This window comes from Periplaneta americana, chromosome 6 (genome assembly GCF_040183065.1).
Source record: "Periplaneta americana isolate PAMFEO1 chromosome 6, P.americana_PAMFEO1_priV1, whole genome shotgun sequence".
Lineage (NCBI taxonomy): Eukaryota > Metazoa > Arthropoda > Insecta > Blattodea > Blattidae > Periplaneta > Periplaneta americana.
The window spans coordinates 91,646,250-91,664,417 of NC_091122.1; the positions used below are offsets into that span (position 1 = coordinate 91,646,250).

The window sequence follows — 18,168 nt, forward strand, 5'->3', positions numbered from 1 at the left end:
GTTATCGGCTGCATAGGTGTGATAATCCTGCACGATAATTCGTATTCGTGTTTGAAGTTGTAGCCACTCTCTCTTCGGTTGTGCCTCACGCATTTATCCAATGTGAATTCCGCACTCATGGTCCTCGTGTCGCTTTCTTCCTTTTGGAGCTCAGTCAAAGCAGTGTAGAAGCTTGGATGGTGTCTCCCAAACACCACTTGCAGACGATTGTGGAAGCCTTCCGACAGATTATTTGTTCGGAATTGTATTGGTTCCACAATGTCGTATCATATCGAGGAGGTACAGGTCGCCTTCTGCCACGAGCTCGTGTGCCACTGATGTACGTGACATCAAAGGAATTAAATGTTCGGGAATTTCTCGCATAATATATTCGTGAACCTGAATAGTAAATGAAATTCGGGACCGTGTCTTCGGAAACGTGGATTCGGGAAAGTAGCATTCGGGAAAAGGTAGCTTCGGGAAAACGTCCATTCGGGAATGCGGATTCGGGAAAATGGGTGGGAACGAGTATTGACGTATACCATAGGAAACTCTCGTTTTCAGTCATGTATGTTTATAATTTATCTCTGAAATTTGTCCCTGCAATTACATTAGTGTTTTTGTTCTTGAAGAATTCAACGCTGCTCAGTTCTACTACCTGATGTTAATATTTAAAATGTATTGTTTCATACTGTTTTTGCTTTGTCCTTGGAAAGCTAGCCATATTCAAAGTATACCTATTACCAGTCCAACGGGAGTGAGGGCCCGGCGGCTCTATTGTGGCTGTGAGTACATTCGCGTATAACTAAGTATATCACTAATAATTATTCACTTTTTTCTAATTTTATTTATTTATATAAAGATATAAAATTATTTTCTTATGTCCAAGCAAAAATGATACCATGAAATCTAGATAAATATGTCGCGAGGTTGCATCATCATTATAACGTTGCGTTAGTATCTGGTGCTTCAGTTGCCTCTACAGTCTGACTGCACCGCCTGCAGGATGGTCTAGTTCAGAGGTCTCCAAAAAGTTTATCGTCATTCGTTCTCTCGATACTGCCCACCGAACACAGGGTGCTGTAAGGCTTAGAGAAGGGGGAAAGACTCGTACCTCAACAGATGGAAGCGATCAGTGGGGGATCGCGGCAACAGTCTGCTTATATTTACAAATAATAACATCAAAAGAATAAGAAATACCATACGTTTGTATATTATTTTGACATACTATGAAGCTGGAGCACCGTCTGTTGCTATTGACACAAGTCATTGCAAATTCAACCTCTTCTGTTCTATGGTGCCTTTCAGTGCCTGGAAAAAATCTTCTCCATTTGTATTTTGTAATTACATCTAGAAGACATTCAGACACAGTAAAATGTTCATTAACTCCTCGGATGAAAATGGCCAGGTGAGCTTTGTCATTTCTATCTGTGCTTTAGTCCAATGCAAGTGAGTAAGCTACAAACTGGTTAATTGTGGTTTCAACTTTAGATTCAATTGCATTTACAATCTTGAAATTCCTTCTCTGAACTGTAATTGGAAACAATTTAATTTTCTTAAACTTTGACTTTGTTCAGGACACAGTATTTTAGTAACGTCCTGTAAATGATGCTTCTGTAAAGGGCTTCATTGATTTTCCAATATTCCAAGCTAGAACATAGCTAGCAAGAAGCTGTTTTTGTTTAATACTGAGGAAACGTGTGTGATTTGTGTTTGTATTTTATTGTTTTATATTTATCAAAATATTTGTAGGCCTACGCATTTCACCTAAAATTAAACGAAAAACTATATGTTTGTCATGCGGAACTGAGTGTAAACGTATTCTAATATACTGATTATTATTTATAACCAACAGTTATACAGATAGCCACAAAATAAATTATTTTCACATGTCCAACATGCCTGTAATTGTATGATATTTTTTGTGAAGAGTCGAGTATTGTCGTCGCATGTTGATTTTCAACACACCCTTAAGAATTTTCGAACAAAATAAGCATTTCACATTCTCCCCACTAACACAAAAAAATCCCTTCTTATTCGTCCTTGAATGTACTATGTCCATGATTAGAAGACATTGTGGAACGGTGGAACACTCCGACCAACACAGTGATAATGGCAGTCCGCCACTGCTTTTCGTTTGTGCGTAAACATTGAGTACAGTACATGTGGGGATGGGTGAGGCGGAGCGCGGTCATTACGTACTGGCTTCAGTTCCGTTCAGGGGCTTACTCGCGAGTACGCTTTTGGAGACGTCTGGTCTAGTTCGTAAATAGAACAAGTAGCGCGCTCATCTATCCTGTCAGGCTCTCACTCGCCTTGGATGAGTAGTAATGTATTTGATCATAACAATAATACTGTAAAATTTGTAGTAGTCATTTATGAGCAATGATTATAGCCTAATCGACGCATTCTTCTGTGTTACATATTTACTTGCACATGTAGGCAACTGGAATAGGTAGATACAGCGATTCTGACACATATTTATGTCAGACCGGTCAGACCGTAGTTGAGAGTGGACGTGTTTTCTTGTGCTGCCCCCAGTATTCCAGCGAAATCTTTTACAATGGGGGGACCAAAAAATAACCGTAAAGTGGAAAGTGAAAGCGGAAATGAAGTGAGTGGGGACAGCAAAGTAATATCTAATTTAAAACAAATGTTTGATGAGTTTAAATCAAGGATACAATTGGAGATAAGTGCATTACAGCAATCAGTTCAGTTCATGTCAAACAAGTTTGATGCATTTAGCGAAGAGCTGTGTAAGACGAAAGAAGATCTGAAATCAACACAGGGGGAAGTGCGTGATCTAAAAAAGGAAAATGAACTCTTGTGGAAACTAAAATGAACTACAGCAGTACACGCGTAGGGACAATCTGCTGGTGTTTGGGATTCCGGAAACTCCAGAAGAATCTGTTCCAATGATTGTCGAAAATATTTCGGAAGTCATCGGAGGACCGGAGCTTGTCGCTGACTTAAGCGTTGTACATAGGCTACCTGCAAAACCCGGCAAGACGAAGCCTATTGTCGTCAGGTTTAACAAAAGAATTAGTCGAGACACATGGCTCCAGAAATTCAAGTTAGAAGCGAGGAAACACCCGGAAGACCCAGGAATTCCACTACAAAGGATCAACCCTTTGCTACCTGATGGGAGGCTGACTGCTGGTGAACATTTGACAGTTGCTACCCGTGACCTACTAAATAGAACAAGAGACGCAGCTAATCAGAAAGGGTACCGTTTTGTTTGGACGAGACATTGTAAGGTATTTATTCGTAAGGATGAAACCAGCCCTGCTTATAAGATCAATTCTGTCCAAGACTTAATTACATTGTAATTGTCTTACTGTCTGGTTTTTATTTCCTATTAAGGTTAATATTTCTCAACAATGGATTGTCTAATAAATGAGCTGAATTATTATTCCGCTAATAATAACACTCGCACAGCAGTTTTGGAAGACCTTGACTCTTGCAACAGTTACATTGGTAACAATTTACACGGTTTTAAATTATTTCACTTAAATATACGCAGCTTAAATAAACATTTCCTGGAATTCTGTGCCACTATGCAACATTTTAATAATCCTTTCGACTTCATTATATTGACGGAGGCTTGGTTAAATCATTTCTCTGGTTATGATTTACCAGGTTATAAAAAGTTTGTCAAAACGAATAAATATAATAAATGCGATAGTTTAGTTGTCTACTGCAAAAATAATATTGATGTCACAATAGTACATGTAGATATCCCACAATGTAATTCTATTCATCTTAATTTTATATGTAATAATACTCCATTCTCCATCCCAAACAATAGATCCCCAAACAACTGTATAAATGAATTTTTAGACTATTTTGAACTATTTTTGTTTAATTCTAAAGACACAAGCAATCAAATCATTGTTGGAGACATTAACATACAAATTCTAGAAGACAAATTAGACAGTACTGGCAATAGGTACATGAATATCTTACACGAATATGGATTTGTCAAATTTTTACACTCTATTACTCGGCCTGATTCTAAGTCTTGCCTTGATCACATATTTTTTAAAACAAAGAGTAACTGGAAATTTGTACCTGCTGTTTTCTGTAGTGCTATTACCGACCACTATGCAGTTATTGCATTATTCGAAATTGGAATTAAAAACTCGAATACATCTCAGTATCCTCTCCATATAAAAAGAAACATAAATTACAATAAGCTAATTTCGCTTATAGAAAAAGAAAATTGGGATTCTGTGCTTAACTGTGAAAATGCTGAATTATGCTTTCAAGTATTCCAAAATTTAATATCTAATTATATAGACATAAGTACAGATGTATCTTACCTTAAAGTATCTTGTAAATTAAGAAAAATAAAACCCTGGATCACCACAGGTATCATTAAGTCAATCCGTGTAAGAGACAAATTAGCCAGAAATATTAGAAAAGAACCTGATAATATAAATCTAATAAATTATTACAAAAAATACAGAAATACCTTAACTCTTATTATAAGAAACATGAAAACTCAGTATTATCAATCTCAATTTCAGAAGTATCGAAATAATCCTAGGAAATTTTGGCAAACTATTAATGAAGCCACAGACGTAAATGTGAACCAAAATAGTATCATATCAGAGATTTTAAATGAAGAGTGAGAAATATTTAAAAACAAAAAAGATATAGCTAATGAATTTAATAAATATTTCTCAAAAGTAGGACATAGCATTGCATCGAACATCAACAAATCGGCATTTAACATGGAAAATTATTGCAGTGACCAAAATAAGCACGCATCTTTATCACCAGTAACCGAAGAAGAAATTTATAATATTGTTAAATCCTTAAAAAATAATGTCTCACCGGGAATCGACAAATTTACAAATAACACATTAAAGATTATCATTAAACATATATTAAAACCGCTTGTTTATGTGTTCAATCTATGTCTCGCCCAAGGAGTTTTCCCAGAATCTCTGAAAAATGCTGTAGTTGTACCGGTCCATAAGTCAGGGGAAAGAAAAAGTCTGAATAACTATAGACCTATATCCTTGCTCTCTAGCTTCTCAAAGATATTAGAAAAATTAAAAAAAAAACAGATTAGTAAATTACTTAGAGAAAAATGAAATCCTATCCAAACATCAGTATGGCTTCAGAAATAAATTATCTACGGATGACGCAATTATTGAAGTCACTGGTAAAATTATGCAGGAGTTGGATAACGGTTCTAAATGTTTAGGGATTTTCTTAGATTTAAGGAAAGCTTTTGACACGGTTAACCATCGTTTACTTCTGGACAAATTATTTGATATAGGAGTCAGGGGTATTGCGCATAAGTTATTTCGATCATACTTAAACAAAAGAACTCAGGTAACCAAAATTGATGATAATATCAGTGAAAATGTAAATATTGATATAGGTGTCCCTCAGGGAACAATTTTAGGTCCTATTCTATTTTTAATATATATTAATGATTTATTAAACATTGATTTGAAAGTACATAATGGCTCCTGTTATTCTTACGCTGATGATACGGTGGTGATTTTCAGTGGTTTAACTTGGGAGAACACTTATAAACATGCCAATGTAGGTATAAATTTGATCAAAAACTGGCTTGATGCAAATTTGCTATCTCTAAATATAACTAAAACTACTTTGGTGCCATTTTCTTTAACAGTCTCTGGATTGAACAAATTGAAATCATTTTCTCATTTAAAATTAATAATCCAAAACTCATTTTGTAAACTCTCTACAACCTGTAAATGCCCTTGCCTGAAAGAATCTGTAGATGTGAAATACCTGGGAATTATTGTTGATCAGCACTTGAAATGGGATAGACAAATCACCTTTTTATGTAACAGGATACGTAAAACAATTTACAAATTTGTAAACCTTCGCCATTACTTGCCTACTCATGTATTACGTTTGGTTTATTTGGCTATAGTTGAATCTGTTATCCAATATGGTATAACTAGACATCGGATTTTTAGGCACTAAAAATTGCAGTTTTAGGCGCCTAAAATAAGCTCAAAATTTGTAAAATTAAGCTCTATTTTAATGAAAATAGGCATTTTAGGCACATCAAGGTATCATACTTATTTCTTTCACTAAAATTTTTAGTTATACACTAAAATACGCACAAAAAGTATGTTTAAACATTAAAAAAGAATACTATATTATATTTATAAACAGAGCTGCACAAATTTAATATATTGAAACTAATGAAATAATGATTATTGATATCAAGATTACTCATTTTAAGTTATTGAAATTCAGTTCCATGCTCAGACTTTATTATAATTATCTGCACAGTACACCACCAGAATTTTTTCTAAATTCTCCACAGTTAACCTTTGCCTTTTGTCACTGAGAATCATTTTGAAAGCAGAAATACTTCTTTCAACCGAAACTGATGTGAGAGGCGCAAATTTTAAATTAGGTACAATAGAAACATCAATACTTACTGGAACATTTACACTTTCCCCCGATATCACTCTTGATACTTTTTCCAACAATGAAAATCCTACATTCTTATTTAATACGTTGTCCCACTTATTTTTAACTTTTTTCCCAGTTTCGCACAAAGCAGAATGTATGTTCACTTGAGCTTCCTTTACTATTGCTATTTGGCTACAAAGAGATTGTTTTTCACGTTCTAATTGTTCAATGCTTGCAGATATGAAAGAAAAGTTTGATGTTATGTAGGCAATATCGTTTTTCACTCGTGAGTCATTCAGACAATCTTTCACTGCTTTCACACACGCTGCACTATCAGTTTCAGGTAATTTATCAATAACTGTGACCACTTCTTTAAAATACTTAGAATAATACACCACTGACTGAATCCAGGTTCCCCATCGTGTAACAACCGGCTGAGGTGGGAGTGGGATATCTGGAAAGTTCTCTCTGAATATTGAAATCCTGGATGGGGCTTTACAAAAACATTTTTTTGTGTTAGAAATAAACGAATTGACAAGAGGAAATTCATTCCGGATTGTTTCAGAAACCCTGTGAAGCTAGACAGGTTACATGCGTGAGGTTAGGATAAAATGTTTTAAGAAGTGGAGCTGCAGCAACCATGTATGAGGCAGCATCAGTACAAAACAACAGAACTTTAGAATCATCTGTATTACCTGAGTATAAAGACTGTAGGCCTTTATTTACAAAATAAGCAATGGCTTAGCTATTCACTTTCGAAAGTTCCTTAACACATACGAGGTGTGGAATCGAAGGTCCATCAGGACTAAGTTTTCCTACTACCATATTTGCTATATACCTATTCATAGGATCTGAGGTTTCATCCATATGTAAGAATCACCTATATCCTCCCGAATGGAAGCTAAAGTTTCATTGTATATTCTGTCTAAGTAATTTTTTCTTAGGGTCGACTCAGATGGGATATTTTGTTTGCAGTATTTTTGTAAAACTGTCTTAAGACCGGATTTTCAATTGCATTCCAGGGAATGTTAGCAGCAACAAACGCTCTGGTTAAATCAGCATAGAAATTGCTGCTGAGATTGGATGAAGTAGGCTCTGTTAGTAAAGTTTGTTGCAGTTGATTTTTCTGCTGAGCTTTAGCCTTATGAGCCGCTCCTTGCACATGCTTGCACTTCTTTTCTTGCGAAATCTAAAAATGTAAAGTAAACTGAATTAAAATAAAATCCTAATTGTTGTATTGCCGTATTTCTATCACAAAGTTAGTGGGTTCGAACAATCAAAATTTTAATGACCTGCAAATACTTTAATTATCGGAATTTAAAAGGTTAAAGTGTAGTGGTCTTAAAAAGAATTATACCTCAGGTTAGCTCAGCCAATGTATAAATATTATAGGCCTACTCATTAAAATTAATAGAATTTATATATTTCAACTATTGTTACATACCTGTTTGCTACAAATCTTGCAGAATATTATTTTTCCATCATAAGTGAATTCTGAATATTCTGTTAGCCATTGCCGGATCAATGTAGATTTTGCACTTATATTTTTCGGCATTATCGCGTTAAACTTCACAGGAAAACGTCCTACCGCTCAAAACTTCTCAACACAAATAAGGTGAGGAAAAGAGCAACTGTTAACGAGCATTCAAATGAACCGTTGTTATTGAGATTCAATTGGACAAAAATACAAAGTTCCACTTATTGTTGCATTTCCTGGTAGTGTTAACACTAGGAGGGCCATTCTTTTAAATATTTTGTAACGGTTTACCCTACTAATTCGCAGTTTTATGACTTTTCATAAATATTTCAAAAACACTCTTTCTCCAAAAATTGTGATTTTATGACACTCTGAAGGGCAGTACAGCTAATCGGTTTCAGACCGAAAACAGTCATTTTTATAGTATAGTATATCTCTGAATCGGTAGCAGCACATGTTGTGATTGTTGCCTGCTTCAAAACTAAGGTTGGTTCTTTGTCGGCATTTATGCCTCCAAACATGTTAAATTCGGTGAAATCTATTGCGAGTGTCGTGATATTCAAAACATTTTGTTTCCTTTATCAATGGTTTCATGGCCGGTGTGAAGCAAACTTTCCACTTTTTAAATGCCTTAAATTTCGCAGTGAATGCATGTATAAATTTAAAAAAGTAAGAGTAAAATGCGAAACTTTACAATGAGTTAGGCATTTTTAGGCGAATATTAACAAATTAGGCTCTAATAACCGTTTTAAGGCATTTTAGGGCACTATAAAACTCTTTGAATACCTTTCAATTTCCATGAAACACAAATATTAATAATTATTTTTACTTTTCTCCTAAAGAAACAAAATAGGCATTTGCCCTAGAATCCGATGTCTGGGTATAACTGGATGGGGAGGCATTACAAAAACTGCTCTTTTCCCTCTAATTATGTTGCAAAAACGTATAATCAAAATTTGTTTGAAAAGGCGACTGGATTATCCAACAAATTTGATCCATTCCGAATTGAATGTTTTTAGGATTGACCAAATTTATAAATACTCTTTAATGAAATTCTATCATAAATATAGAATGAAATTTGTAGCTCAGCCACATGCTCATAATACAAGACGAAATTAAATTCTTAAATTAGTTGAACCTAAATATTTCACATCTGCTGCTTTACTACACAGTACAAATTATGGTCCACGTCTATATAATTCGATAATAAAATTTCATCCAGAATTGACTACTTTAAGCAATGAAATTTTCAGATTCAGAATTAAAAAATTTATATGATAGACTTCCCTGTATATATATTATGTACCATGTATTGTAAAACAAAATTATTTCTATCCTAAGTGTATTTTTCTATTTTATCTTGGTTACTATATCAACATGACCTGCACTAATTATACTACTAATAATAATAATAATTTAATATTAATTCATCAATCTCAACATCGTCTCTTTTTTCACTCAGTTATTACTAGTATTATTATTTACTAATTTTATTATCATCTTTATGTGAGCTTTTTTATTAAGTATTTTGTCTACAAAGTATGTATATCTATGTAAGGGAACTGTCCCCGAACACGAGCTTTGCTCTTTCGGGGTACTTTAATGTAACGTTTTTATGTATATGTTATTATTAAATAAAATCTAAATCTAATATAAATCTAAATTTTGTAAAATAGGCAGCCGGGAAGCTCAATTGATAGAGTAATCTGGCTGTATAACGGATGGTTAAGGTTCAGTACCGAAAGTTGGGCGGAATTTTTCTCGTTACCAAAACTTCTAGAACGTGCACGAGGTCCACTCAGCCTCCTGTAAAATTAAGTACCAGGTCTTACCTGGGATAAAAGAAGGTCGGAGCGTGGTACCAACCACACTAACGCATTCTAGAACTGTAGTCATGAAAGCATGGAGCCTTGAATCCATGCCCTTTTGCGTTTCCTTGACAGTCACGCCAAGGGAGGTCCAATCAGATATTTATGCTTAATTATTAAATTATAGGCTATATTAATTTTGTAAGTTCATGATGCACTTGAATCCCAAGCAAGAGCTTAAAATTCTAACTATGGCAGTGTTTATCTACCTTACTAGGTTTCACTCTTGTATTGTTTGATTGAGAGGAACAATTTAATTATCACTGGTTTAAAATATATTTTACTTTATATCTGTCTGTCTGTCTGTGTCTTGTCTGTCTGTCTGTCTGTCTGTCCGTCCGTCCGTCCAGACGTCCACCCCCCACCCACCCACCCACCCACCCACCTATCCATCTATCTTTCTTGATTTTGGGGGTTTTAACTGTAGAACCCTTCGTCGGTACGGCACTTCTTCGCGGCGTCTGAAGGAGGTATCTTTACCTTTATACCTTTTATATGTGATGCTACATAATATCCATTCCATAAATGTAACTTTGCCTTAAACGTGCAATATAGATCTTTCTAGAACGCAGTGACTTCGTTTCAAATAACTTTTCTGTTTATACAGAGTGATTCAAAAGGTTGAACACAAACTTAAAGAGCTTATAGGGAGATCGAAATACAACTTTCGAATAGGAACATACGGTCTAGGAAGTAATCCTGAGTCAGTGTACGCTTCGGAATATCAGGAACTACATTGCAGATGTAAGCTTACTTTGCAATGAGACACTTGGTTCGATACAGTATGAAATGAAGACGTTCCTCTGCTACCACGTTTGATTGGGGTGAGGTACAAGGTCTTCATTCGAGACGTTTTTCTAGAACTGTTAGAGAATGTACCACTTATTGTGCGTCGTCAAATGTGGATAAAACTACACGGAGCACCTGTACACTTTTCTCTTCAAGTACGTGACATAGGCCTACTAAATGACACATATCCCGAGCGTTGGATCGGGAGGCAAGGTCCAATTGATTGGCCACCCCGCTCCCCTGATCTGACGCCTCTTGATTTCTTCTTCTGGGGGCATATCAAAAGCCTCGTGTACCAGACACCAGCTCCCGACCAAGAAACACTTCTCGCCAAGATACTTGCAGCATTTGATGAGGTTCGTGAGATGCGTGATGTATTTGGTAGGATGCGCCATAATTTCCTAAGACGATGTTATGCCTATGGATGTGGTGGTCGCCAAGTTCAATAACTTTTGTAAGAGAAAGTGTCGAGTAAACATTATCTTTGCTTAACTTAAATTGTGATTGTCCATTATGTAGTTCCTGACATTCCCAGGCTTGCACTGACTCAGGATTACTTCCTAGACCATAAGTTCCTATTCTAAAGTTGTTGTAATTCGACCCCTCTATAAGCTCCTTAAGTTTGTGCGCAACCTTTCGAATCACCATGTATAATGTAGATTCAAGGAAGGATATTACTAACTATGTGTCAGATGTTCATAAAAAAGATAAGACTTAGACTCCTTCAAGTCCTTGAATTATTTTGGGTGTACAAAGCCAATTTGGGTATTCCGCACTGTAGCGTCGTGGTCTAAGGCATCCTACCTAGGATTCACTTTACAGAAAGCGCGCTGGTTTGAATCCTCATGGGAAAAGAAATTTTCTCATGAAATTTCGGCCAGTGTATGAGACCGATGCCCACCCAGCCTCTGATACACTTGAGAAGATACAGTAGGTAGCGAAAGCCAGCTTTACGTATGGGGGAATCATCATGCAACCATGCGATACCTCCATTCAGGTTAGATGATGTCCACCTCTGCTTCGGCATGTGGCCGTGAGGCCAGCAATTGACTGGTCTGTCTGGAACCTTAAAAGTCTGTAGAGTGACGGATTATGGACAATGGGCAATATCTACCTTCGGGCCCATTCGAAAGGTTTAAGATTTCAAAAAAAATTTTATTCCTATAAGCCTAAATCTCTCTCTCCAGTTGTCAGATGCATGAAAGCTGCCAATTTACATTATATTAATTCAGATCCGTTTATTGTATAGTTTGTTGTTTGGCTATTCTTATATTAAGCATATTCATTTTTAACTTCGTTTGTGTTGTTTTTAGCTTTTCTGTATCATGTATTTTTGTAATTATCTATTCATTTTGTCATTATTGTTTATTTGTATTTGTCTCTAATTTTAATAATTATTTGTATGCACTGTGTCTTATATTATTCCAGTCTTCATTTATATGATTTCATTAATTCATTCGTAATTCATTTTATTTAATTGCCATTATTTTAATTATCTCACTGTACTAATTTTAATAATTATTTGTGCTATTTATTTTGTTGCATTTGGTCAATAATTAATGTTGACTATTATATTGATTGTATTTCATCTCATTGCCATTGTCTATCATTCATTCATATCATCATTTGTTGTTTTGTTTTGTTCTGTATCTTGTGCTAAACTGTAATTGACCTTGTGCTCTTGTTTTGCACGTTAATATTCTAAATAAATATATTATTATTATTATTATTATTATTATTATTATTATTATTATTATCATTATTATTATTATTACCATTGTTAAGCCTGTTTTGGTAGAGAGTTATTTTTCTCGTCCAATCCACTCCAATTTTTCTTCCTTTCTTGGTATTTTTATCGCTTCTGGTTATTATTTACCTATAGTTCAAAAAGAATGTTTGAGGGAACTATTACAGACAATAGTTTCAATTCAGTTTTAATAAATTATTATTATTATTATTATTATTATTATTATTATTATTATTATTATTATCATTATTATTATTATTATCACTATCATTATCACTATCATTATTGTTAAGCTTGTTTTGATAGAAACTTCTCATTTTTTTCTTCCAATCTATTTCAATCGTTCTTCATTTCTTGATATTTTCATCGCTTCTGATTATCGTTTACCTATAGCTCAAAAAAGATTGTTACAGGGAACTATTATAATCTATACTAATAATAAATCTGTAGCCGAAATTTTTCTGGTAATTTTCGATTTTCCAAAAATAATTGGTCCTAACATATGTAATTGACCACCCTGAAACCGAAAATCGCTTTTTTGAAATTTTTGTTTGTATGTCTGTCTGTCTGTCTGTCTGTCTGTCTGTTTGTTACCTTTTTACGCGATAATGGCTGAACGGATTTCGATGAAAATTGGAATATAAATTAAGTTCGTTGTAACTTAGATTTTAGGTATATGGCATTCAAAATACATTATTTAAAAGGAGGGTTATAAGGGGGTGTGAATTAAATAAATCGAAATATCTCGCTTATTATTGATTTTTGTGAAAAATGTTACATAACAAAAGTTTCTTTAAAAATAATTTCCGATAAGTTTTATTCCTTGAAAAAGTTTGATAGGACTGATATTTAATAAGATAAATGAGTTTTAAAATTAAAATAACTGCCATCTAAGGCAGTGTAATGAATTAAAAAAAAATGACTTCGTCTATAAGGGACCTTGGACAGCAACAATCGAAAGCTATGAAAGATAGTCTACAGAGACTGTTTCTGTGTTTGTATGAAGTAATATCGGAAGCTAAATTAACCGATTTGTGTAATTAATTATTATTTCACCATTGGAAAGTGTAGTTTCTCTATATGGACATAATGCTATAATGTTATTACAGTAACTTCGGAGTGAATTGAGGACAGGTAAGATTAAAATAGCTTCTTATACACTAACAACTTGATAGGCTATTCTGTGTATTCGTTTCCTGTATTTCTTAAAATAATGTTTATCTCAGAGAATTAACGAACCACAGAGTGTATTGATTTAGTATGCAGTAATAATATGTTAGCTTAGCATTCCATTATTTTATAATCCAAATTTTAACTACGCTCAATTGAATCGTGTTAAAATACATAAAATACATATGCATTAAATGCAATGCAAAAAAATTGGGTAATGAGCCAAGCAGATTATGTTGCGCTGTTGTAAAATAAAATTTGTTCCTCCTGAGATTCAAGAGCCCCCATAACAAATTAAAAATTTACTTATCGGTGTACATCCGTTGTCAACACATTTTTTATATAATATAATATAATATAATATAATATAATATAATATAATATAATATAATATAATATAATATAATATAATTTATTTAAGTTATTTGAAGGGTTCAGAACCATAGTGGCCCAAGCGCCATTTACTGAATACGTAGAAAACAAGGGTTAAAATTAAGTTATTATCATAATTCAATGGAAACATATAGCAAGTAAAATAAAGTATTACACATTAAATCTAAATGATATGTCAGTCTTCAATAAAGTATGGATGCACGTAATAAAAATTAAGAAACATGTTAAAGGAATTGTCATTGCACCAAATGAGTGGTCTCTGGACCAAAATGATCGCATTTTAATTATTTAAATACAATTTAAATTAAGTAACATATTAAACGATTTATCCTTCTGTCAAACACGAATCTTCCCTGGATCAAATGTCCTATTTTAATTATGTAATTACTTTATATTTATTTCTAACGGGTGCAGCGGAGCGCACGGGTACGGCTAGTATAACAATATTTTCAATTCAGTTTTAATAAATGCAATTATATTATTATTATTATTATTATTATTATTATTATTATTATTATTATTATTATTATTATCATCATCATCATTATCATCATTGTTAAGCCTGTTTTGATAGAGACTTCTTATTTTTTTCTTCCAATCCATTTCAATCTTTCTTCATTTCCTGATATTTTCATCGCTTCTGGTTATCGTTTACCTCTAACTCAAAAAAGATTGTTATAGGGAATTATTATAATACAGTATAACAATATTTTCAATTCAGTTTTAATAAACTCAATTATATTATTATTATTATTATTATTATTATTATTATTATTATTATTATTATTATTATTATTATTATTATTATTATTATTATGTTGATTGATGTAATGATTTTGGATTATTTGGTACGCTTTATGTAGGCCTATATATGATTAAATAATCAACATGACTAAAACGAATTTGACCAATAAAGCAGCACTTTGAACGTTTCTTGAAATCCAAACTTGCGGACTATGGCCGCGTCCTCCTAACACGACGTAACGCAAACAGGTGCTATTCCTGCCGAGTTGCGTGTTCCAATGTAGGACACAACTTTTGTATCCTTCAAATATATTTCCGCTCAACTAGCGAAGATAAAAGCGATGTCGCGTTGGGGATACTTTCTCACGTGCAACCTGTCGTATTGAGCACGAAGTTTGTAACCGAATTTAATTTTCTTATAAAACTGTTTTACAATATTTATTCCAATTTTACTCTCGTAAATAATGTTTGATGTCTAGAAGCTGAAATGTTTTACTTTAAGAATATCTTAAATGAAATAGGAAGATGACGATAATTATTATTATTATTATTATTATTATTATTATTATTATTATTATTTTATTATTATTATTATTATTTACTATATTTGTTTCCATTATTTTTCCACTCTGTGTCTCAAAACGATGGCATATATGATTGCAAAATAATAGATCCCATTTCGACTTCCAGCAGGGAGATGGAAATGTTCCTTTCTTTCCTAGCGACTAGATGCGTGCCACATAATTATCTTGTGTTAGTACAGTATGTATTTTATTTAGCTGTGTAATATGAATAGCGAGACCGGATAACTTTCTAATGTTAAATTGAAAACTAAGTGGTAAATTACCTTAGTTGACTAGTTTCGACTGTATCTTTAGTCATCTTCAGAACTAGTGAGTGGAGTCGAAACTATTCAACTAACGTAATTTACCCAGACCTCCAGGCGGCCCGAGTTCGAGTCCCGGTAAGATCTGGGATTTTTAATTGAAAAATCTGTAATAACACTTGTGGCGGATAAGGTCGCAGTTGGGGGTTTTCTCGGGGTTCTCCCGTTTTCCCCAAATTAGCCATCTACATCATTCCATCACCATTTCTCCATTTCGTCATCATTCTATAGCATTACCTGTTCGTCGGCTTGTGACTCACGAGGGGCTCGCCTAGAGACGAGGGGGGTTGTCTGCTCGAAACCTGTTTACGCAGCGAACTTTAGTGTAGTCAGCCGGTGTGGGTTTGGGCTTGCGCCTAGCTTGAGGGTTAGTGCAATAGATCGTAACAGGTCGCAGTGCTGGTCCATAGTGCCCCCTCCCGTAAATTCCATTCCATTCCAAGGTAATTTATCACTTAGTTTTCAATTTAACGCTAGAAAGTTGTTATGTAACTAAATCCTTAAGTGATAGAAAGTGTTAAAAGCGTGTAATCAAGATGTACAGTACTATTTTTGTTCATAATCCTTACGAAATTGAGAAAATGAAAGACTGAAGGGCGCAGTTGTTCAATAGATAGTTATGAAGATAGTGATTATTATTATTATTATTATTATTGTTATTATTATCATTGCTATTATTATTGTTAACATAATTACTATTTTATGATATGGTGCATAGCTCTTTATTATAAAAATTAAAGATTATTCATTCTGCTTAGCTTACGATTTTTTCCCCAAAATCTTACACTTACTGCGATACGCGATAGCCTATATGAGTGTATATAGATTATAATACTTTTATATTCATGTATTATTTTCAATTTTGTTCTCTATTATTTTGTGAACGATCCTACTATCCAATGCGAACTTGTACTCTGACGGATTTTCCACAAAGTAAGAATACAGGTCATTTTATTTAAAAGAAAGAAATGTATTGTTTAGAAACATTTCTCATACTTTGTTCGTAGCAAGTATGTATGTGCAAAATCAATCGTTATACATTCTCTACAAAGATAATTTAAAATTGTAATTCTCATTTTACTGTTGGCAATTAGACACGCAATATACTGTATGCCTAATCCAACCTGTTTTGTTTAAAACAAATGAAAAGCTTCATCAAGCGGCATGTACTCACCGGGTCACGTGGGGGGGCATCGCGGTGTCGTCATGGCAATGCCTCCAACAGAAATAGCACACACGCCGAGGCGATCGATTTCTTCTCTCAGAGGTGCTCTGCCCCTCTCTGGTGCGGATTCCAATGTTGTTCCTGCTGCTGCAATCGTCGGCGTTATTTTTGCTGTTGATGTTATTTTTGTAATTATAATTTTGATTTTGACAATTAATATTGTCAATTATATTTCTGTAATATGGCTTATTATTTGTGAATAGTTGCCGTTACTTCAACCGCCTGTCTGTATGTATGCTTCCGACTCACACTTGTTCACTAACAGAGAAGGTCCAGGGTTCAGGCCCCGCGGAGGGCCGTTGCGTGGATCGCGGCCGGTTCACAGTGAGCCCAGACGCCTCACGCTCACACCCAGGCGCTACAGTCGGTCACTCTCGGTTGTAGTCGGCGCAGCATCCGCTGGATGCGTGCGCACATTTTCATCTCGTTTCTCAAAATCGGATTTTCTTTTAATTAACGTTTAGTAAGAAGTGTTCAGCGGAGCGTCAATCTGTGGAGCCCGACCCGTTAGCAACATGGGATTTTCAAATTTAATGGAATAGGAGTTGCTTATTTTCGAATTCAGATAAATGAATAGAAGAGTCAGCATTATCTAATGTTTACAGCTTTAGAATGAATTAATGGGTTGCAATATAACCTGAAACAATGTTAAGTACGCAAATCTGGCTTTCAGGTATAGGTCCCTGTGCAGCGAATTTGAATAATTTCAAGGGAAAAATTGTTCCGGGGCCGGGTATCAATAATGCACTCAAGCGTAGTTGATTCCTCCCTATCAGCTAGAAGCTAAGACCCATTGATAAACATGCAAATCTCCTTTTCACAATCTCTACAGTTCCGTGTTCATATGTGAGTTGTGTTGTAGCTACAGTTCCTCCGGTTCAGTCCTTGGATTAGACAGAGGTATCCGCAGAAAATTAGAGCAAGAATAGCCGCCATAGGATTCCATTTCCCCAATCACAAACTGAGCACGTAACCTGCTCATGAGGAATATCGTACTATCATGTGTGGAACCTTGCCACTGGCTACTACATTACAAAACCTTAATGATGATATACACACAGCCTGCACATTTATCAAAAAGAAACCTTTTCTGTTCCGGTAGAGTTCGGCATTATTTCCACCAGATGATATAATGGGGATGTGGGTGCAGCCAATACAACCAACTACTCGTGGAACTCCAGATATGCTGAAAATTCTCTGTGTATTTCAAGACATTTCCTATCCAGATATGGCTGAAAATTCTCTGTGAACTTCAAGACATTTCCTATTCAGATATAGCTTAAAATTCTCTGTGAATTTCAAGACGTTCCCTTTCAGAATATGGAGACTTTACATAAGTCTGTGCTAATAAAGCAAGTTCATGTGTAACTTCTCTATCACTTTGTAGATAGTAGACCTATGCAGCCTTACAGTATCACCCAAGACTATCTGAAAAGTCCCAGTTGCAGAATTCTTTAATGTAATTAGAAGCTGATT

General features: G+C 34.5%; 1 protein-coding gene across 1 annotated transcript in view; it reads right to left on the minus strand.

The window, feature by feature from the left end:
• LOC138701493 (synaptotagmin-7-like) overlaps positions 1-17,051 on the minus strand; it is a 201,282-nt gene extending 184,231 nt beyond the window's left edge. Inside the window, exon 1 of the mRNA XM_069828411.1 lies at positions 16,642-17,051. The gene's annotated coding sequence lies outside the window, so the exon portion shown is untranslated. The remainder of the gene's footprint in view (positions 1-16,641) is intronic.
• Positions 17,052-18,168: the final 1,117 nt, after the last annotated feature.